Here is a 22,513-nt window from a genome sequence, read left to right on the forward strand (position 1 = left end):
AGGGGCGGAGCCTAGCGGAGCCGGGAGCAGGGCCGTACAGTATCGCGAGAGCGGGAGAGGTGGCTCTGGGCCTCGTCGAGTCTTCCCGAGGTAGAGAATGGGTGGGTAGTGGGCTTCCCAGGCTAATCTTGTGTTGCACGTAAGTAGTCTTAAGATTCTGAAATCCATCGGCCAGGTATAGTTGAAAAGAGTCCCTTTCCCGGCTCTTGCCCCATTCCTGGGGATTCGAGCCATATTCTTTTCCCTTGGAACCCTTGGTTTCACAAGGTAGAGTCTGGACTCTAGTTCCAGCTTGACTGTTCGGGGCTCTGTGAGCTTGGAGTGCTCACTTATCGTTTTTTTTTTTTTTTTTGGCCTCAGTTTATCCCTCTGTCCTACATAGGAGTTCTGTGTCTGAGTTCTTAACATTCTTAAGCAATGAGATTGGGTGGTCGTTAGTTGCTCAGTCCTGTTCAACTCTTTGCAATTCCATGGACTGTAGCCCACCAGGTTCCTCTGTCCATGGGATTTTCCAGTCAAGAATACTGGAGTGGGTTGCCATTTCTTTCTCCAGGGGATCTCCTCCACCCAGGGATGGAACCTGCAGCTTCCTGCATTGGCAGTTGGATTCTTTACCACTGAGCCACCAGGGAAGCCCCTAAAATGACATATTGGGAATCAAGTAATATTCTTAATACATTATAGATTCTTAGGGCCACTTTTGAAATTTTCTTGAACCAAGAAAGCTTTAGTCCTTAAGTGATATATTAATTTGCTCAGTATTTAGATTCCACTAACATTTATTCGAGTGCTAGTCTATGCTGATAATCAGTTGGGTGCTTTCACAAACAGCTTTTCAACAGTTCTTGACAGGATTGTTTTAGCAACTTCCTAGTTGCCCCCATCCACTGTTTCCATTCAACATAATATTTTCTTCTAGTCCATCCTGAATGCCACCATCACATGTTTTGTTTTCCCCTTCAAAATTTTCAGTGGCTTCTACCTTTGTTTCCTGTTTCTAAAGTTGTGGGTGTGCTCATTCGTGTCCAACTCTTTTCAGGCCCATGGACTGTAGCCTGCCAGGCTTCTCTGTCCACAGAATTTTCCAGGCAAGAATACTGGGACAAGTTGCCATTTCCTACTCCAGGGGATCCTTGGGACCCAGTAATCAAACCCATGCCTCTTGCGTTGGCGTGCATATTCTTTACTACTGCACTGCTTGGGAAGCCCAAAGCTTTGTGTACTATGAGCCTAATTCATCTGTCAAACCTAATTTTTCTTTATCCCTCAAATGGAGTAGACACTCCAGTAGAGGAGGAATATTCAAAACCATGTTTCTCCTTGTTTCCAAGTCTTCATTTGTGTTTTCTTAAATGGATTGCCCTTCCCCATCTCCTCTGGCTCTCTAGGCTATATACATCCTCAGACTGAACCCATCCTCCAGGGCTATGAAGACATGTCACTTCTACTAAGTTTCCCTTTCTCCATCCTCTTCTCCTTATTGGTTCCTAATGGCTCTTATAGCCTGCAAAAGCATTCACATATTTATTTCTTATTCATTGTTGTTATTTGTTGTCACAAATGTTCAACAAATGTTTATTAAATGCTTAATGTCTGTCAGACACCTTGCTAGGTACTAAGAATGCTATGTGGAGAAAGACAAATGCAGACATTCAAAGATTTTCTTTTCTTCCATCCTCTAACTCCTCTCCTTTGATAACTCTATTTACGTGTATATTCCCGTGCCTGACATTGTTTAAAGCTCACTAATACTCTGTTCATTTTAGCTTTTCAGGGTTTCTGTTTCCTTTTTTCAACATAAAATATTCTTAGTCCCATCTAGCTCATTTTTAATCTCAGATATTGTCTTTTTTATCTTCAGCAGTTTGATTTAGGGGTTTGTGTGTGTGGTGTGTGTTTGGATTTTCCATGTACTCACTTAACATGCTCAATATTTCCTCTAGCTTCTTGAACATATAAAAGTAAAATTATAATGACAATTTTAATGTCTTTGTCTACTAAGTCTGTCATCTGTGCTATTTCTATTGATTTTTCTCTTAATTATGGCTTATGCATGCATATAAGTTGCTTCAGTTATGTCCAACTCTCGCTGTCCTGTGGACCATAGCCTTCTGTCCGTGAGATTCTCCAGACAAGAATACTAGAGTGGGTTGCCATGCCCTCCTCCAGGGATCTTCCTGACCCAGGGATTGAACCCTCATCTCTTCCATCTCCTGCATTGGCAGGCAGGTTCTTTTTCCACTAGCCAAACCTAGGAAGCCCATAGTTTCTTGCCTCTTGCATGATTGGTAACTCACTAAATAAGTAAGGCTAAACATTGTGAAATTTACATTTGGGGCAGCTAGATATTTTTATATTTGTATAAATATTTTTTGAGATTTGTTTTGAAATGTAGATGGGACACTTAAAAATAATTTTGTTTTTTGAGGCTTAATATTAAGCTTTGTTAAATGGAACCAGTACAGTCTTTTGTGAAGGGCTAATTGTGTTCCACCTCTGAGGAAATAAATACCCTTCTAAGTTCTTTACCTCATGCCACATGAATTGTGAGGTTCTACTCTGATTGGCAGAGGTTTTCCAGGTGGCACTAGTGGTAAAGAATCTGCCTGCCAATGCAGGAGATGCAAGAGATGCAGGTTCAGTCCCTCTGTATGGAAGATCCTCTGCAGAAGGAAATGGCAACCTGCTCCAGTATTCTTGCCTGGAAAATCCCATGGACAGAGGAGCCTGGCAGGCTACAGTCCCTGGAGTCACAAAGAGTTGGGCATGACTGAGCACGCATTCACATACACGCATGCACACACACACACACACACACACAGAGATTAGCAGGAGTAGGAACTAGTCGCATGAGCTGGAATTGTGGCTGGTTTGCCTTGTTCCTTTTGAATGATTCCCTGCCCTTGGTAATTTCTTAATAACATATCATCATCATAAAATTTCTGAATTCCAGGGATAAGTAGAAGATCCTCAAAGTTTTCAGAGAGAATGAAAGGAATAAAAAGTCACATTCTAAAGACCTGGGACTCAGAACACTACAGATTGCTAATTATTTGAAGCATAGATAAGGAAGAAAAAGTATTAGGAGCTACTTCTGAGTGGAGAAACTATGATTCAAATTAATTAACACATTTATATTCAACACACAAAGTAAATGAAAGGATCAGTTAATATGTGAGGCTCTAAAATATCCTTCCCTAATTCATATATCTTTGAGATTTAGAGTTAGGAGAGGTCTAAAGAGTTCCAACTCCTACACTTTACCGAAGAGAAGACTGATCACTGTTCTGCATCGCGAAGGAGGCAGAGCTGCTTTTGTTCTTATGGTTCTGCTGATTATTAAATCAGCCAGCTTCCTAATCAAGAATTACTCTTCCTGTGGAAGCACTCTTCATCACCTGTTGCTTGCTCACATTACTTCCTGTCTTACAGATGAAGAGGAACACTCAAATTAGAATAGGAAGTCTGAGTCTAGACAAATCCCAGTGAAAGCTAAGTTATGCAAATATCATGTTTGTATAAGAAATGAAAGTCCTAAGTAGGTTGTAGGTATGAGAACTTTCTTAAGACACTGCAAGAAGAATGTACTAAGACGGCATCAATTAAGAGAAAGCTGGAGTGGGTGGGAACATTGGGGATGGGAGGCTACCTGGGGAACCTAGGAAAGTAGAAAGTAGTATTAAGAAGTCAGACACTCCCAGTGGAAGGTTTTACTTTTTCGTTGCCTGTTGAATTGTATACAAATAGGCACTACTATATAGAATACATATTTAAAAGAGTTACATCTTATTACAGAGTAAAACGTTACTCTTACTTAAAGCGACCTATTCAGGCTTCTATAGGTACAATTAAAGTCTCAGTTTTCTTTCTTTTTCTAACTGAGTTTCTATAATACACACTTCAGAAAAGCAAAATTTTAGACAAATGGCTTCCTTTATTTGAAGTGAATGTGAAGTGTCATATGTGAAATAGCTTGCATTTTAAATAAACAATATATGAAAACACTTGGTCTAATCAATTAAACACCACAATATGGGGAAATCTCTTCAAGAATACTTTTAGAAAGGAATTTTTCTTGGTCACAGATCTTAGCTCAGAACACAAAAACCCCATCTCAGAGTACCAGAAATCTAAGGTAAACCCTACTTGTTATTAGAATGAGTTGCAGATTATATTAAAATGTAAGGGTTTACTTTTTTTAATGTCAGTTGTTTCATCATCACTCTACAGTACATGTAAAGGCACAGATTGATGCATTTTTCTGGCATCTTCCTGACGCACCCTTGCCCTAAATAAATCTGTTTGCCAGGATCTTGTCGCTTAAATTAGCCATCTCACTCTTGGTCCTGCCAACACAGGCAATTGTGCCAATGTTCTCAGCATTTACTGGCACATGAGCTGTTGCCTTTTCTTTGGCGTTCTATGTGTACCTAAGGCCATCATCTTTCCTTCACAAGACAGCAGTCTGGCTTATGTGTCACTGAGACAGACTTCAGAATTGTTTGGACTCACTCTGGCTCTCTCCAGGGTATGCATCCTGCACAATGTATTTTCAGGCACACAATATATTGTTCAGAATTTGTCGTGCACAAACTTGCAGATTGGCAGAGCCACCTGCCAAAGATAAGAACCTTTTAAGTTGTTGTCAAACGTCATAAAATGTGTTCCATGATTAATTTTGTGGGCACAGATCGGTTTTTGCATAGAGTCCAAAATTTGGGATATGTCACAGTGACTAAATGGCACCGGCATGCTGAATGAATTTGGAATTTGTTTTCTCAAGTGTGGGAGCAAGCACACAGATGGGCTTGGATCCAGTGGTGCTGCTTGGAATTCTCATTATAGCAATGATGTCACTTGTCACGTGGACTGGGTGATAATGCTGCCAAGTTATGGACAAAGAAAGGCAAATAACAAAGTACAGAGGCCAGGGGAGAGGATTTAGGTAGCACAGGAAGCTCTCACTATTAGCTGACCTCTGCTCAAATGACATAAACATTGTGTCAGGGCTGCCAAGAATAAACTCTAGAAATACAAGCTGGGAAGGAAAATTCCAACTAAAAGGACTTTGTAAGAAGGTCCTATATAAACTAAATCTTCACTTCACAGACAAGATCATTGAAAACAAACATGCCCTTACTTTTTTGATCAGTCTCTGAAAACAAATCTTTGAGCTGCAAGCAAACTCAAAACTAAACCAAAACCAAGACATTTTGCTTTATAAGAAAAGCTTTGTGGACACAAAAGAGTCAGCAACCCTGCTGGGAGATGGAAAAACAAAAATTTATGTTGGCAAAGAAATACCAAGTTTGCACATCAGAATTATCTGCAGGGCTTTAAAAATAGTACATCTGTTGTGTAGCTAAAGCAGTACTTAGAGGGAAATTTATAGCTATAAAAGCTTATGTTAAAAATGAAGAAAGACCTGAAATCAAAAACCTAACCTTTTCTCTTAAGAGGTTCAAAAAAGAAGAGCAAACTAAATCCAAAGTAAGTAGAAGGAAAGAAAAATAAATATTAGAGAATTAAAAATATACATATATACACACATATGTGTTCATGTATATGTATATATATATACATATATATGAATAAAATAAATGAAAATCTGGCTCCTTGCAAAGATCAAGAATGTTGACAGACCTTTAGGTAGACTGATAGGAGAAGATGGGAGAAGATTTAAATTACTAAAATCAAGAATAAAAGAGGGAACATTACCATCGACCTTATAAAAGAGTAAAGAGAATACTATGAACAACTATTCATATACATATTTACTTACTGTATATTATGTAGAAATAATATCTTTATTCATGCCATCTAATTTAGCTAATTTATGATATGTATAACAGTGTGGATGAGTGTGTGTATGTGTATATATCTGTTTTTTCAATGCTAGAGGCCTATCACATAAATTTTGATTCAGAAAGTCTCAAGTACAAAAGGAACATTTTTATTTGGTGGTTTTTGTAATGTGTTCTCTTTCCTGAGAACAACTGAACTAATGCATAGTAGTTATTCAAAAATATTGTTGAATTACAATTGAATATGTATTAGTTAATATAGGTGCAGCTACATATAAACACAAAACTTCAAAATAGCTGTGCATTTAAAGTAAGTAAAAGAAATCCAGAAATATGTAATTTGGGGCAAGTGTTTTATTTTGAATGACAAAGGGCCCAGTTAAAAATCTCAACTGTGTCCCCTTGGGAAAAAGAGGAAAAAGTGCTGGGATAAGCCTCTAGAACAAAGGTCCCCAACCATTTTGGCACCAGGACAAGTTTTGTGGAAGATGATTTTTCCATAGACTGAGAGGTGCAGGGTGGTTTTGAGATGATTCAAGGGCATTACATTTATTGTGCGGTCTATATTATTATTACATCAGCTCCACCTAATTATCAGGCATTAGATCCAGAGGTTGGGGACCCCTAGGCTGGAAAATTTGCCAAAGCATACCGCAACTTTCAAAACTTAACTTTAAACTTAGTTCCCGGAGTATTCTGGGTTGATAGATTAATTTTTTCCCCATTAGAAAATTTATAATTAATTCAATTTAGTAATTAATTCAAAAGAATTTACTCAGCAAGTGATATAAGAAAAAAAGGTCAGATGTGCTCCTACCCTCAAGGAACTCTCAAGCAATTTGGACAATGAAATCTACACAAATGAAACAATCCAGAAACGCTTTCTACCAGCATTTACTGAAGCACTATGTTTTACGATTTGGCCCACTATATATTTACATTTAAGCTTTGAAAAAATCATTTAGTCAGCAAACTGACTTAAACTAAAATTTTCATTGAAATGAACCACATTACTATGTTAGCAAAAATTGAGTCTGAAAATTAACATTTATTCTATCACAAACCATTCCAAAATGTGAAGACTTAAAAACAAATAAAAAAAAAAAACCCCAAACTCTCCAGAATCCATTGTTTGTAAAACTTCTTTTAACTCATTAGGTATGGACAGAACTTTGCAAAACAGCGTGAGAATAATTAGCTTCTCAATCTTTCAACTGATGTGTCCATCAAATGGCTAGTTAGGGACTACAGCCTTTATCACATCAAGTCTGCAAACATGTCCCGATTACCACTAAACAGCCTCTTGATGAAGGTGAAAGAGGAGGGTGGGAAAGCTGGCTTAAAACTAAACATTGAAAAAAATTAAGATATGGCATCCAGTCCCATCACTTCATGGCAAATAGAAGGGGAAAAAGTAGAAACAGTGACAGATTCTATTTTCTTGGGCTTCAACATCACTGCAGATGGTGACTGCAGTCAAGAGATTAAAAGATGCTTGCTCCTTGGAAGAAAAGCTATGACAAACCTAGATAGCACATCAAAAAGCAGAGATATTACTTTGCCAACAAAGGTCTGTATAGTCAAAGCTATGGTTTTTCCAGTAGTCATGTACGCATGTGACAGTTGGACCATAAAGAAGGCTGAGAGTCAAAGAATTAATGCTTTCAAATTGGAGTGCTGGGGAAGACTCTTGAGTGTCCTTTGGATAGCAAGGAGGTCAAACCAGTCAATCCTAAAGGAAATCAGCCCTGAATATTCATTGGAAGGACTGATGCTGAAGCTGAAGCTCTCACGCTTTGGCCACCTGATGCAAAGAGCTGACTCATTGGAAAAGACCCTGTAGCTGGGAAAGATTGAAGGCAGGAGGAGACGGGGGCAACAGATGATGAGATGTTTGGATGGATCACTGACTCAATGGACATGAGTTTGAGCAAACTCTGGGAGATAGTGAAGGACAGAAAAGTCTGGCATGCTGCAGTCCATGTGGTTGCAAAGAGTTGGACACAACTTAGTGACTGAACAACAACAAGGCACTATAGTAAGGCATTATACTGAGTCCTAGAGATACCAGGAAGATGCATCCTGCTTTCGCAGAGGTCACAAAACCCAATGAAATGGGATATCGGCATAGATTTCAGATCAAACCCAGAATCAAAAGACAGATGGTGCTAAATGTTTTTATTTTTTGTAATAAGGCCTCCTCTCAGTTCATTTTTTTCCTTCTTAATTTAATTTGGCTGTGCCAGGGTTTAGTTGTGGCACTCAGGATCTTTAGTTGTGATGTATGGGACCTAATTCCCCGACCAGGGATTGAACCAAGCCCCTTGCACTAGGAGTGCAGAGTCTTAGCCACCAGACCTAGACTAGGTTGTTGCTGTTGTGCAGTCACCCAGCTGTGTCCGACTCTGTGACTCTGGACTGCAGCACGCCAGGCTTCCCTGTCCTTCACCAACTCCCAGAGCTTGCTCAATCTCATGTCCATTGAGTCAGTGATGCCATCCAAACATCTCATCCTCTGTCATCCCCTTTTCCTCTTGCCTTCAATCTTTCCCAGCATCAGGGTCTTTTCCAGTGAGTTGGCTCTGCACATCAGGTGGTCAAAGTATTGGAGCTTCAGCTTCAGCATCAGCCCCTCCAATGAATATTCAGGATTGATTTCCTTTGGGATTGATGGTTTGATCTCCTTGCAGTCCAGGGGACTTTCAAGAATCTTCTCCTACTCAAAGGCATCAATTCCTGGAGAAGGGAATGGCAAACACTTCAGCTTTCTTGCCTTGAAAACCCCATGAACAGTATGAAAAGACCACCAGGGAAGTTCCCTAAATATTATCATTTCTGTTATTGCTTTAGTTGCATGGGTTTTAATAGAGTAATGTTGTATAGTAAAGAGTGGGATAAAGTGATTTCTCATCAAGGATAACCAGAAAAAAAAAAAAATCGAAGAGCAGGGGTTCTCAAACAGAGGCTATTTTGGAGCCCAGAGAACATTTGACAGCGTCTGGAGATATTTTTAATTGTCACGACTGCAGATGGTGGGATGGGGGTGAAGATTGCTACTGGCATCTAGCGGGTAGAGGCCGGAGATGCTGCTTTAGCATCTTACAATGTGCAGGACAGCCCCCTCAATGAAGAATTATCCAGCACAAAATGTGAATGGTGTGAGACCGAGAAACTCAGCTCTAGCAAGAAGGAAGCGTTTGTTGAGAAAGGATCAGAATGTTGACAAGTGGGTAAATGGGGAATGGGAATGAAAGAGGGCTATGTGAACAGAGTCAGGCAGGGAAGAAAACATACTCCCTGTTTAGGAAATGAGGAGGGCTTCAGTGGGAGTATGGATATGCACCTGGGGTTAGGTGGGGGTGGAAGAAAATAAGGGCTAATATTTAGGCTGAGGTGGGGACCTCCCTGGTGGTCCAATGGATAAGACTCCACACTTCTACTGCAGGGGGCACAGGTTTGATCCCTGTGCCACAGGGATCTTGCAAGCCACATGGCCGCTCCTCACTCAGATTTAGGCTGAGGTGGATTGTGGGGGCTCCTGAATGCTTGGGTTTATTTTTTGAGCTAGAGTGAGCCATCAGAAGATCTTAAAAGCTGAACAACTACAATTAAAACTATATTTTAGAAATATAAACAGAGGAAGAAACCTATATTCTCATAGCAGATAGTAAGAAAATTCCTTTGAGAGGGTCACCTTTGAGCATTGTCTGTCAAGCTCCGATTTTTAGAAAGTGCCAACACTGCAAGAACGGAGAGATTCCACATAATTGGACCAGGGTGAGATGGTATGAGGTGATATAGGATGGGCAGTGAGATGAGAAGGGACAAAAGGGTGGGGGAGAAAGACCCTGCTGAATTTTTTACTCTGAAATCCTTCCCCGTGGCTTCTGAAGCTACAGTAATATTTACAAAAATCACAACATGCTTGTTACCTTTGGATTTCCTGTGGAAGATGACTTTTGGGGGGGTTGAAAGCACAGGATGGTGAGAATGGGACCCCAGTGGCTAGAAAAGGGGCAAAGGATTTGGATGCCTCTGTAATAAGCAATTTCATTGCCCACTCCTTCCTTTCATGTTCTATAGTCTTGCTGCTCACATCTGCTCATGCTCCCCTAACAGTCCAATGTTTACCTGCCCTTCTTTCTCCATGACTTGCTTTTCTTCTCTGATCACCCTTTGAAGCCCACTTCTAAAGGTCTAGTCCCGGTACTGCACTTTTACATTACCAATATTGTATTGTGTTTACCAACATATTTGTTTTCTCCAATCAGATAGTTAATGCTTAGGTTCAGTAGGAGGATAGGAATGGTATTTCATTCTTCTTTGACTCTCCAGCAGGTCGCAAAGTATCTGTCTTGTTACCCAAGCTCAGTGATCATTCATTGTATGAAATGTGGGTGAGGCTGGTGAGTGGTAGAAAGACTGTAGCTCTGGACCTAGCTTGCTTTTACATGGCTGTTGTTAAAATGATACTTTCCCTTCTTATTAATTTTCTGTTTTGAACTTCATCTCCCAGCTTAAATATTTCCTTCCAATGGATGATATTCTATCAGGGGGAAAAAACCCATAGTATGGTGTTAAGCCTGAGTGAATGGACTAAAATCATGTTTCAATATGCTTTTTAGAAAGCTTTCGTGTTATTAATTTAACATCGACCTGCTTATTAAGATCCCATTATTAAGGAAACGATTGTAAAAATCATTAAGAACATTTCTACAAATCTAAGCCACTGAGTCATCTTGCTGGTTCTCAATGAGCTTGGGCTGAATATCCCCCATTCAGAGTAGTAGGTAAAATTTTGTTTTTTCTAATCATTAGTAAACATTTATCCATGGGCTGATTTTTATGTATTTTTGTTGTTGATGATGTAAAGAAGGTTCTATATAGGAACAGCTGCTGTACCTTTGGGACAGTGCCCAGGTATGGTTTTTGAAGACCCTTTCCCAAAACATCTTTCCCCACTGGTGGCATGCAGGTTCTCTGGTCTCAACACAAATATTTCCACTGAGTTAAAGCATGAAGCCTCTAGTCATATCCCTGCCTTTTGGATTAGAGTATAACTCTTGTGGTATCAACAACCTGTATTTGGAATGTGAATTTGGAGTGGAATTCTGGAGCTAGAGGTAGGGGAGATGTCTCTTGCGTTGTCATTGCTTCTACCAGATCAAGTTTTCTTTTCCCTTAAATAACTTTGGTGTGAAGTTTGTGACATCATTACTAGGTACCCCTCATTATTGCTGTCATCTGCTGACTTGAGGACACTTCCCACATTCCTTACAGATTTAAGCTCTGAGCTCACCCTCGCTTATTCCAATAATAAGCCTATCATAATTCTTAGATCCAAGTAAATGATCATTTTGATACTCTGGCCTCTGACTCCCATGACCTCTTCTCCTCTAATGTCCTCCTTCTCTCTCAACCTCATTCACTCATTCCGACCCCCTCCCCCCAGAATGGACCTCTCATTCCCTCCCCTAGACATTGTTCTTAGCAGTAACTGCTATCTCCCATATTTCACTCCCAAGCATCCCACTCTAGGACCCCCACTTCATATCCTTTCAGTTTTCTGTCCCTCCCACTCTGACTTGAAAATACTTAGACCAGATAATTCATTGTCCTACTCACTGTCCATGCCCCACATATCCTAATTTACCTCTTCATCCATCCTAGATTTTATAGTTTATCCTAATAACCACTTATATTACACACCAGCTCCTGGACACTTCTCTTACTTATTTGTCCGTCTTCGGCAAAACTCCAGTCCTGGTTATCTACAACTCTTTCCCACTCTGCACTTGTTCCCTGGCTGCTGAACTTGGCTAGAGGAAAACACCCAGTGTTGCTGCATGGTCTTACTTTAAATTCATGAATCAGTAAACTCAAGTGGGCACAGCAATTCTAACTCATTTCCCCAGCCTATTCACTTTTACTTCACAAACAAGGTTTCAAACCTTCTCTCCCTTCAAACGCTCAACACTTTCTCTTTCTTCATCATTCTCATCTAATGACCTTGATTCTTTTTTCACCGACAAAATGGAAATAATGAGAAGTGGTTTTCCATGTGCTGCTTCCACCACTTCTGCCAACCTACTAGCATCTATGCGCATGTTCCATCTGCCATTCCGTTACTCTGAGCATACCCCTCCCCTTAGCCACCAGTCTCAGAACCCCATATCTACTCAAGGAGATTACTTTGGTAATTTTTCTCCAGAAGTTTTGGAAATGCTCTCTATTCTTCTTTATAAGTGCATTTCCATCAGCATATAAACATGTTATACTTTTCATATTAATATGCTCTCCCTTGATTCAATGTTTCCCTCCAGCCACCTGCCCTTTTCTCTTATTCCCAGTCCCATGGACAGAAGAGCCTGGTGGGTTACAGTCCATGGGATTGCAAAGAGTTGGATATAACTAAGCATACAGGCAGGCATGTGCACGTGTGCGTGCGCGCACACACACACCCCTACTCCATTCTACCAAAACAGCCCAGGTCAATATCTTCAGCAGTTTTCATGTTGTCAAAGCTAATTGTCAATGCTCGGCCCTCATCTCACTTGAAACAATTGACCATTCCCTTTTTTGGAATGTTTTCTTCATTTGATTTCTGGGACATCACCTCTGGAGTCTTCTCTGACCTCACTGGACACCTTTCAGTCATCTTTAATGGTTCCCCTTTTTTAAAAAAAGAAGATTTATTTGCTTATGACTGCGAGGGGTGTTTGTCGCTACATCCAGGCTTTCTCCAGCTGCCGAGAGCGGGGTCTACTGTATAGTTGCAGTGCACAGACTTTTCATTGTGGTGGCTTCTCCTGTTGTGGAGCAGAGGCTCTAGACACATGAGCTTCAGTAGTTGCAGGACTCAGGCTCTGTAGTTGTGGCATTCAAGCTATAGATCATGAGCTCAGTCATTGTGGTGCATGGGCTTAGTCGCCCCTCAGCATGTGGGATCTTCCTGGAGCAGGGATTGAACCCATATCCCCTGTGTTGGCAGGCAAATTAAAAAAAAAAAAGTTATTTATTTATTTTTGGCTGCACTGGGTTTTGTTGCTTTGCTAGCCTTTCTCTAGTTGTGGCGAGCAGGGGCTACTCTTTATTACAGGGTGCAGCAGGCAAACTCTCATGTACCGCCCCATCAGGGAAGTCCTAATGGTTCCTTTTTATCTCCCTGGGCTGTTAATTTTGTAGGTTCCCTAGAATTCTACCCTTAAACTTCTTTTGTTCTTTGTCTACTCTTACTGTCTAGATGATCTTCTACAGGCTTATAACTACATCCTAAGCTATATTAGCATCGTCTGATAGAAATAGAATGTGAGCTACAAATTGTTTTAGATATAATTTTGAATTTTTTAGCTGCCTCTTTTAAAAAAGTGAAAAGAAACAGGTTAGATTACTTTAATAACATATATTATTTAGCTAAATTGTGGCCAATATTTTAACATATCAATATGTAATCAATCTTAAATTATTATTTAGATGTTTTCCATTCCTATTTTCATATTAACACTTTGAGATCCAGTGTGCATTCTACACTTAGAGCACATCTCAATTTGGATGAGCCATATTTTTTTAAGGACTTGTTTTTTTAATCAAATTATGATTAATTTACAAGTTTCAAGTGTACTGCAAAGTGATTCATATATATTCCTCTTCAGATTTTTTCCCATTAAAGGTTACTACAAGATATTGAATATAGTTCCCCTTGCAACAACAGTAGGTCCTTGTTGTTTACCTGTCTTATACATAGTATTGTGTTATGTCGATCCTAAACTTCTAATTTACCCCTTTTCCCCACTGTTATCCCTTGGACAAGCCAGATTTTAAGGGCTCAGTAACCACAGTGGCTACTGTATTGAACAGCATGGTTGTCCATAGATGATGAATACTGGCTTTTATTGAGCGAGATGAAGAGTCATTGGAAAGTTTCAAGGAGGGAAATAACTTGATTTTTTTGTAGAAGATCATTCTGGCTGCTGAGTTAAAAATAGACTAGATGGGAGCCAGGAGGAACCAGATAGATCAGGTAAGAGGCTAAATGTTTGAAAAAGAGGAGGACACTGGGGAAATTATACTTTAGGAAATATAACAAGTGGTTATATTTTGAAGGTAGAACAAAAACGATTTTCAGATGGATGTTACAGAAAGTAAGGAGACCAGAGTGACTCCTGGACTTTTTTGGTTCGTTTTTTTAAATAGCGGTATAGTTGATTTACAATGTTGTGTTAATTTCAGGTGTACAACAAAATGAATCAGTTATACATAGATCCACTCTTTTTTTAGATTATTTTCCCACATAGGTCATTACAGAGTACTGAGTTCTTTGTGCTGTATAGTAGGTCCTTTATTACTTATGTGTCCAACTCTTTGCAAACTCAGGGACTGTAACCCACCAGGCTCCTCTATCCATGGAATTCTCCAGGCAAGAACATTGGTGTGTGTAGCCATTTCCTTCTTCAGGGACTTTATATATAGTAGTATGTATATATCAATCCCAATCTCCCAATCTATCTGTCCCTCCTGGGTTTTTGATCTGAGCTGCTGGAAGAATGGCAAGGACAGACCATTAAGCAAGGGGAAGGGAAACTGAAGATGAGCATGTTTGGAGAAGGCAGATTGGTAGCTCAATTCTGGATTTGTCAAGTGTGAGTTTTCTATTAGACAAATAGAAAAGAGAAGAAGATAGTTTCAAATAGTGATATATGTCATGAAAAAAGAGAACAGCTGTAGAATGACTAGGGAGGTGCTCCTTGGGTGGGCTTATCAGTGGGAGCATCTCTGAGTCAGGAGCAGTTGAGCTGAGTCTGGAATGATGAAGCAAAAATCTGAATGAAAAGCATTTCCATCAGAGGGTACTGTGAAAACAAAAATCCTGAGGCAGGAACGTCTGAGGAAGAGAAAAACAGACAATGCGTCTGAGGTGAGTACAATGGAAAGATGGAGGTGGGGGTGGGGGCAGCCATCCAGCACCTCGTCAGATGTGGTGGAGGAGCTGGGGTTCTGTTTTACGTGCACTGGGAAGCTTCTGGGAGGTTTCAAGCTAGACGTGGCATGATCTGATTTATGTTTCACTAAGAAAACTCTGGCTCCTAAGTGGTGAATGGATTTATATTATATTACATTAATTATTGTCATTATTCTTATTATAGGGGATGAAAGTAAAAGCAAGGAGAACAATCAGAAGCTTTTCCAGTAACTGGCTAAGACTTTATGGCTCTTCCCATGGCACAGCTCTACCTGTTTTGTGCTAAGTCTTTTCCTGAGTACAAGCAATTTCTGGTGGTCAAAAATGAATATTCCTCATCTCTCTATCCTCCCCCATGCCCAGCACTGTGTCCTGCTCAAATTTGTTGTTGTTCAGTTGGTAGTCAGTTCAGTTCAGTCACTTAGTCGTGTCCAACTCTTTGTGAGCCCATGGACTGCAGCACGCCAGGCCTCCCTGTCCATCAGCAACTCCCAGAGCTTGCTCAAACTCCTGTTCATTGAGTCAGTGATGCCGTCCAACCATCTCATCCTCTGTCATCCCCTTCTCTTGCTTTCAATCTTTCCCAGCATCGGGGTCTTTTCCAATGAGTCAGTTCTTTGCATCAGGTGGCCAAGGTACTGGAGTTTCAGCTTCAGCACCAGTCCTTCCAATGAATATTCAAGACTGATCTCCTCTAGGATTGGTTCGATCTCCTTGCAGTCCAAGGGACTCTCAAGAGTCTTCTCCAACACCACAGTTTGAAAGCATCAATTCTTCGGAAGTCAGCCTTCTTTATGGTCCAACTCTCACATCCATACATGAGTACTGGAAAAACCATAGGCTTGACTAGCAAACCTTTGTCGGCAAAGTGATATCAAGACTCAATGTGTATTGCCAAGTGCATTATAAGGCTCTACTCATCAAGGCTCAAAAGCAATTTTTGCACATATTTGTCTTTCTTATATGTTTACATTTTGTCTGTCTCTTAATTGAAACTCAATAACTGTTGTCGGTGTGGGGCAAGACCTCTCTTCAGATAAGCGATTTACTGAAAGGGACCTTGAAGAGCCAGAGGTAGTAGAGAGAGTGTTGGCCTTGCACAGGTGGAAGGTAGGGGGAAGTCAGGGAAGGTGGGACGTGTGGAAAGGAGAAAAGTGGATAGAGACCCCAACCTTGAGCATGTCAGAGACAGATCTGACCTGGTCTTTAATTTGGCCCAGAGCTGGCCTGCATCCACGGGTGGTGATGTGATCCCTCTGTGTGGGAATGACTGAAACAGTTTGATTATCACGGGACCATAATCCATCATCCAAATCCTTCATTAAGAAAGTCTTGCTGCTCAGCCTTGTTCAAAACCAAGCCTAGAGGGATTTGCCATCCAGCATCAAAATTCTCTCTGCTGATACTGATGCTGCAAGTCCCAGCAAACTCAGGACAGCAGGCTGAATCCAAGCTTTCTGGCACTCTTCCTTTCCTGGCTGGGACAGATGTCCTCAGGCCTAATAGCAGCCTGGTAGAGGGCTGAAGACTGGGCTGACTCTCAGCTTTGCTGCATGTGCTGGGTTTGAGTTTGATTCTATCCCATAGATGTCTGCAGACCAGAAGGATGACATTTTGGCACTGAGATAGAAACCCAGGTGTCTGGCTGGTTTTCAGTCTCAAAAGGCTTGTTCTTTTCCTTTAAGTCTCTTCAGCCCTTTGGAATTCATCTCTCATCACCGAGAAGTTCCATTGCCTTTAGATTAGGGATCTACACCCACAAATGATGATCCACTGGACTCTGATCCTTGGCATCGGAGCAGAGCCAACAGAGCCGGTTACAAATTCATAGTTAATTACAGAGTGTAATCACAGCAGATCCAAGTTTGGAGACACCCTACTTTGTTATCATTTGGGATCTGAGATGTGTATAAAAATGCTTTTTATTTTTATTTATTTTTTTAATGCTTTTTAAAAGCATGCCATTTTTTTTTTCTTATTAGGATATGGGGGTTTGGACTAGCCCCATTATGCTGTTATTTAATCATGCGTTTTCTGAGGAGGGAGGAAAGGAAAAGATTTTCCTTTTTCTCTCAACAATTACTCTCATTTCTGCATTAAGAGGGTGGAAACTCTGTTCCTCCCTCATCCCCTTCAGGCAAAGAGTCCATGGCTCAGATTCACAAAGGCTGTTGATTTTGCCTTTAGGTTGCCTTGCTCTGTTTTTCCCCTTCTCTGCTGCTCCTTAATACAATAGGTAAGTTCTTTTAGCCAACACTCCCTAAAGGTGGGGTAAGAAAAGCAATCCACTTAAGGTTTGTTTTTTTTTTTAAGCTTTGGGTGATCAGCTTTTATATTCACCAAACTCAGCCAGGCTGGTGGCATATTTTCCTTTGTCGTTACATCTGAGCTGGACTTAGAGTTTAAATGATGCCAGAATGGATCAAATCGCTTGCATCCTTGTGCTTACATTTTTGTAAGGAACTGCAAAACATTCCAGGTTCGAGAGCCAAAAATCCCCTGGAAGAGGGCTTGCATGGGGATGTCACTGCTGCCATATTAGCCACTCCCTTCTTTGCTAAACACTTGCATTTCTTACATACTGCCCCATCCCCACAGAGCAGCAGTCCTCAACATTTTTGGCACCAGAAACCAGTTTCTTGGAAGGCAATTTTTCCATGGACTGGTGGGTGGAAGGGGGATGGTTTTGGGAATGATTCTCTTAAGAAGTGTGCAACTAGATCCCTTGCACATACAGTTCTCAGTAGGGTTTGCATTCCTATGAAAATCTATTGCCCTGGCTTATCTGACAGGAGGTGGAGCTCAGGCAGTAAAGTGAGTGATTGAAGTGGCTGTAAATACAGATGGATCTTCACTTGCTTGCCACTCACCCCCTGTTGTATGCTTGGTCCCTAATGGGCCACAGAGCAGTACTGGTCTATGGCCCGGGGGTTGGGGACCCCTGTCACAGAGAGCTGATGAGATGCTAATATCATTCTTGCCCATCACCTCCCTCTTTTGAGAGGGAGTCAACACTTCCCCTTTCCTACCACACCCTCCCATTCATACTTTCTTGCTTTACAACCTGAGCCTCAGTTTCCTCATAAGAATAACAGGGATAATAAGAAATAACTGGCATGCTACATGCCACAGAGTTGTTGAGGATCCAATGAGATCATGGCTATGAAAGTGCTTTATTTCTACAAATGTAAACCACTGTCACTATCATTTGCTTACTGTTCTTTGTTAGCCAGTATTAGACAGGAAGAAATTTTCCTCTACCCTTCTGGGGTTCTTCTAGCTATTCTAAGAATTAAACTGACATGAGACAGGTTAATGGGAGAAAATCAGATAAAAGTTTAACAACATCAAACCAGTCAATCCTAAAGGAAATTGACTCTGAATATTCACGGGAAGGATTGTTGCTGAAGCTCCAATACTTCAACCACCTAATGTGAAGAGGTGACTCATTGGAAAAGACCCTGATGTTGGGAAAGATTCAAGGCAAAAGGCGAAGGGGGTGGCAGAGGTTGAGATGGCTGGATAGCATCATTGACTCAATGGACAGGAATCTGAGCAAACTCTGGGAGACAGTGGAGGACTGGAAGCCTAACGTGCTACAGCCCACGGAGTTGCAGATAATCAGACAGGACTTAGCAACTGAACAACAACAACAAATGCGTGGGAGAGACCCAAGAGAATTGGGTAACTTGCAAAATGGCTGAAACTCTTACCTTAAATAACATATTCAGCTGAAGACAAAGGACCATATTGGGGTTAGTGGTTTAGGACTTCAAAGGGGAAGAAGACAACTGACATGGAGATGGAAAAGCAAATGTTTGGTAAACCCATGTTTGCTCGGCATGAAGAGAAGATGGGATACAGCGAGGGATTTTAACAGGCAGACTTTGCTTGGTTCCTTTCTGTCTATATATTTAATTTATGCTATAGTGCAGGGGTCCCCAACCTCTGGGCCACAGATGGGTACCAGTCCTTGGCCTGTTAGGAACTGGGATGGGGGGCACACAGCAGGAGGTGAGCAGAAAGCAAAAGAATGAAGGTTCATCTGCTGCTCCCCATCGCTCCCATGACCACCTGAACCACACGCCACATCCCACCCTCCGTTCTGTAGAAAAATTGTTGTTCATGAAACCAGTCCCTGGTGCCAAAATGGTTGGGGACCACAGCTATATAGTATTATATTGTGACCGCTCCCTTCCTGGAAAAGGTCCTCTATCTACATTCTTTCGGCAGTTAGGGGAAAGGTCAAATCTTCTTCTTGAGCCTTTTGGGTTTTCATGTGAAATAATCCACATGCCAAAGAAACACTTTGAGGAGGCAAACTTTGCTCACCTACACTAGCTCCATGATGTAGCCTACCTTGTGTTACAAAGGCGGAAGCTCTATGGGTCCTGGTAAGTTGAGGGCCATTTCAAAGCCCTGAGAAAAGGACCAGATATGAAAGCAAATAAAAAAACTTCTTGTTGCATGGTTCATTCACTTACTATGCATGTTATTTATATTCTTTTCACCCAGGCATGGGTTGAATGTGGCTGCCCGGACTGGGAAATAAAAGGCAGCATCATAAGTCCTTTGGGGATCAAGCTTTTCCATCCAAATGGCCACCACTCAAAATTGGATTTCCCCTTGATTTTCAATAAATGGAGAACAACAGAATGTGATTTGTTCTAATTATATAGCAACAGGAATTCTAAGCATTGCTTTACAAATAGCTGCTTTTATATCATACCAATGAGTTTCAAGGGGAAGCATTCTGAGCCATTGTAGCATATTCTTTGTTTTCTCTATTTTATCCCCTTGTGGAAGATGGATAAACTGAGGGCATGAAGATGAATGTAAAGTCTCCAAAGCCGTAGAATTATTGGCTGAGCTATGACAGCTTCTCACCTCCTTCTTCGTTTACACATTTTGAATGTTTTCTACAAGCTTGATAAAGTATAATGAAGGCTATGTTTACAATTTTCACGCTGACTTTTACTTTATTTTTGGTTAGTGTTCACTGTAGGTTTCTGAGGACTTAGAGTTACCTGCTAAAAGCTTCATTCTCTGTCCTGAAAAGAATATTTAACCACTTCTACCAAGTCAGATCTGCTGGGTGAAGTGTGTTCTGACACAAGAAAAAGCACAAGGAAGCGGTATTTCTCAGTGTCTACTCTATGTGGGGTCATGCTAGGCTCATTAGACAGGTCATTTTATTTAATCCTCACATCAACTCCACAAATTATGTAAAAGTATTTTCATTTTACTGACAAGTGCACTGAGGCTAGTAAGTTACATCTCTAGGACTTCTCTACCTATGAAATTTTTAATTCCCTAGATGTTCTGGTCTATGGCATTTACATTTTGAACTATTTCTAATCTTTTCAAAATTATAGTTACATCTCTCCCCACTTGACAGACCCCACTGTCTTTGATTTAAAAAAAAAAAGTATACCCTCCGTCTACAAAGTAGTAGTTCAGTTCAGTTCAGTTGCTCAGTCATGTCCGACTCTTTGCGACCCCATGGACTGCAGTACACCAGTCTTCCCTGTCCATCACCAACTCCCAAAGTTTACTCAAACACGTGTCCATCCAACCATCTCATCCTCTGTTGTCCCCTTCTCCTCCTGCCTTCAATCTTTCCCAGCATCAAGGACTTTTCAAATGAGTCAGTTCTTTGCATCAGGTGGCCAAAGTATTGGAGTTTCAGTGTCAGCATCAGTCCTTCCAATGAATATTCAGGACTGATCTCCTTTAGAATGGACTGGTTGGCTCTCCTTGCATTCCAAGGGACTCTCAAGAGTCTTCTCCAACACCACAGTTCAAATGCATCAATTCTTCGATGCTCAGCTTTCTTTGTAGTCCAACTCTCACATCCATACATGACTAAAGGAAAAACCATAGCTTTGACTAGATGGACCTTTGCTGGCAAAGTAATGTCTCTGTTTTTTAATATGCTATCTAGGTTGGTCATAACTTTTCTTCCAAGGAGCAAGAAGTAGAGACTTAAGTTATATTTTAAAAGTTAAATATAAATCTGCAAAAATGCTAGTAATACAAATAATTTATTAATAATTTTTCATCAAATACAAAGACAAAATATTAGTGGTCCTGCATATATCATTTTGTGAAGACTTAGCCATTTTAATTATGATTCACATTAAATATTTCAGACTGCATTTTATGGTTTTAATAGAGTATGCAATAGTACTTATCATTATTCCTTGAATTAAAAGATTCCCTGGGTACAAAGTTTCCCGTGTGGCTGGGAAACTACCAGAATGCACGCTGATGAGAGTACACTGAGGCAGTACAGAGACAGTCCTGCGGTCTGAAGCCTTCATTTCTGAAGTCCCAGCAGTGTTTGTATCTGCCTCTTCCCAGATGAGAAGGTTGTATTATCTTTGCTCAAGGTAAGCCCTTAGTGTTATCTTTTTCAGTCAAATCCGAGCCACTTAACCACTTTGAGCACTGAGCCGTCACCCGCTAGCGGAAACTTGCAAATGACACCTGTACCTAGAAACTGAAGGGCAGAAAAGCAGATGGACTACCACCTTTTCAATTGTTTCCTGGGGAGGGGAAGAGAAAACTATAATTTGTTGCACAAATACTCCGTGCCTGGCTTTCCAAATGACATTACCTGATTTACATCTCATAACAATCCTGCAAGGAAGATATAATTATCCCCATTTTTTTCAACAAGAAGTGGTTTAAATATCTCACTCAAAAGTTATATGGAGGCCCAGATTTTAACCGAGATCAGTAGTATTTTTCTGCTACAGGTATATATATCAGTAGTTCCTCGTTGGGGGGGAACAATTATCAGGATTTTCTTCATAGAAGAGTTATCAAATACGATAGAACAAGTAACTTTTGAAAATAATATGAAACAGCAAGGACCTACTGTGTACCATAGGAAACTATATTCAGTATCTTGTAATAACCTATGATAGAAAAGAATCTAAAAAGAATACACATATATAAAGAATACATATATATCATACATATTCCTGTGTATCTCTCTCTTTATAATCCAGGTCTCCTGCATTGCAGGCAGATTCTTTACCAGCTGAGCCACAAGGGAAGCCCAAGAATATTGGAGTGGGTAGCCTATCCCTTCTCCAGTGGATCTTCCTGACCCAGGAATCGAACCAGGGTCTCCTGCATTGCAGATGGATTCTTTACCAACTGAGCTATCAGGGAATAAATCAACTATACTTCAATTAAAAATAGTAATATGAAAATAAAAAATGTTTATGGAAATAATTTCTAGCCCATTGTTGGACTTTTTTGAAGTTCTTGGTTAGTATTATATAGGCCTCTTACCAATTCATTCTATTTTCTCCCTTCTGCCGTCAGCTGGAGCTACTGTATAAAAGCCAGTCACTTAGACGTCAAGGTATAATGCTGGAATATGGAGCTAGACTGCCTTTGCCTACAAATAGCTTGGGATAAACCCTGGAAAATCACATTGAGAAGCGCAGTGTCATAGAGGGTTAAGTAGCTTCCCAGGTGACACTACTTGTAAAGAACCCACCTGCCAATGCAGGAACCCTAAGAGATGCAGGTTCGATCCCTGGGTTGGGAAGATCCCCTGGAGGAGGGTACAGCAACCCACTCCAGTGTTCTTGCCTTGAAGATCCCATGGACAGAGGAGCCTGGCAGGCTATGGTCCATAGGGAAACAGAGTCAGACACAACTGAAGCGACTTACCAAGCAAGCAAACAAGAGGGTTAAGTAGCTGAATTTAGCTATTTAGTATTTATGTGAT

The 22,513-nt window shown here is 40.7% G+C and overlaps 1 long non-coding RNA gene across 1 annotated transcript; it reads left to right on the forward strand.

The window, feature by feature from the left end:
- The first annotated feature begins 4 nt into the window (after positions 1-4).
- On the forward strand, positions 5-21,841 carry LOC122697517. The gene is made up of 3 exons (XR_006342073.1): positions 5-90; positions 20,979-21,155; positions 21,780-21,841. It is a non-coding gene; the product is annotated as an uncharacterized LOC122697517 (long non-coding RNA).
- The last annotated feature ends 672 nt before the right edge of the window (positions 21,842-22,513 follow it).

Source organism: Cervus elaphus, chromosome 1, assembly GCF_910594005.1.
Source record: "Cervus elaphus chromosome 1, mCerEla1.1, whole genome shotgun sequence".
NCBI classification, from domain to species: Eukaryota; Metazoa; Chordata; class Mammalia; order Artiodactyla; family Cervidae; genus Cervus; species Cervus elaphus.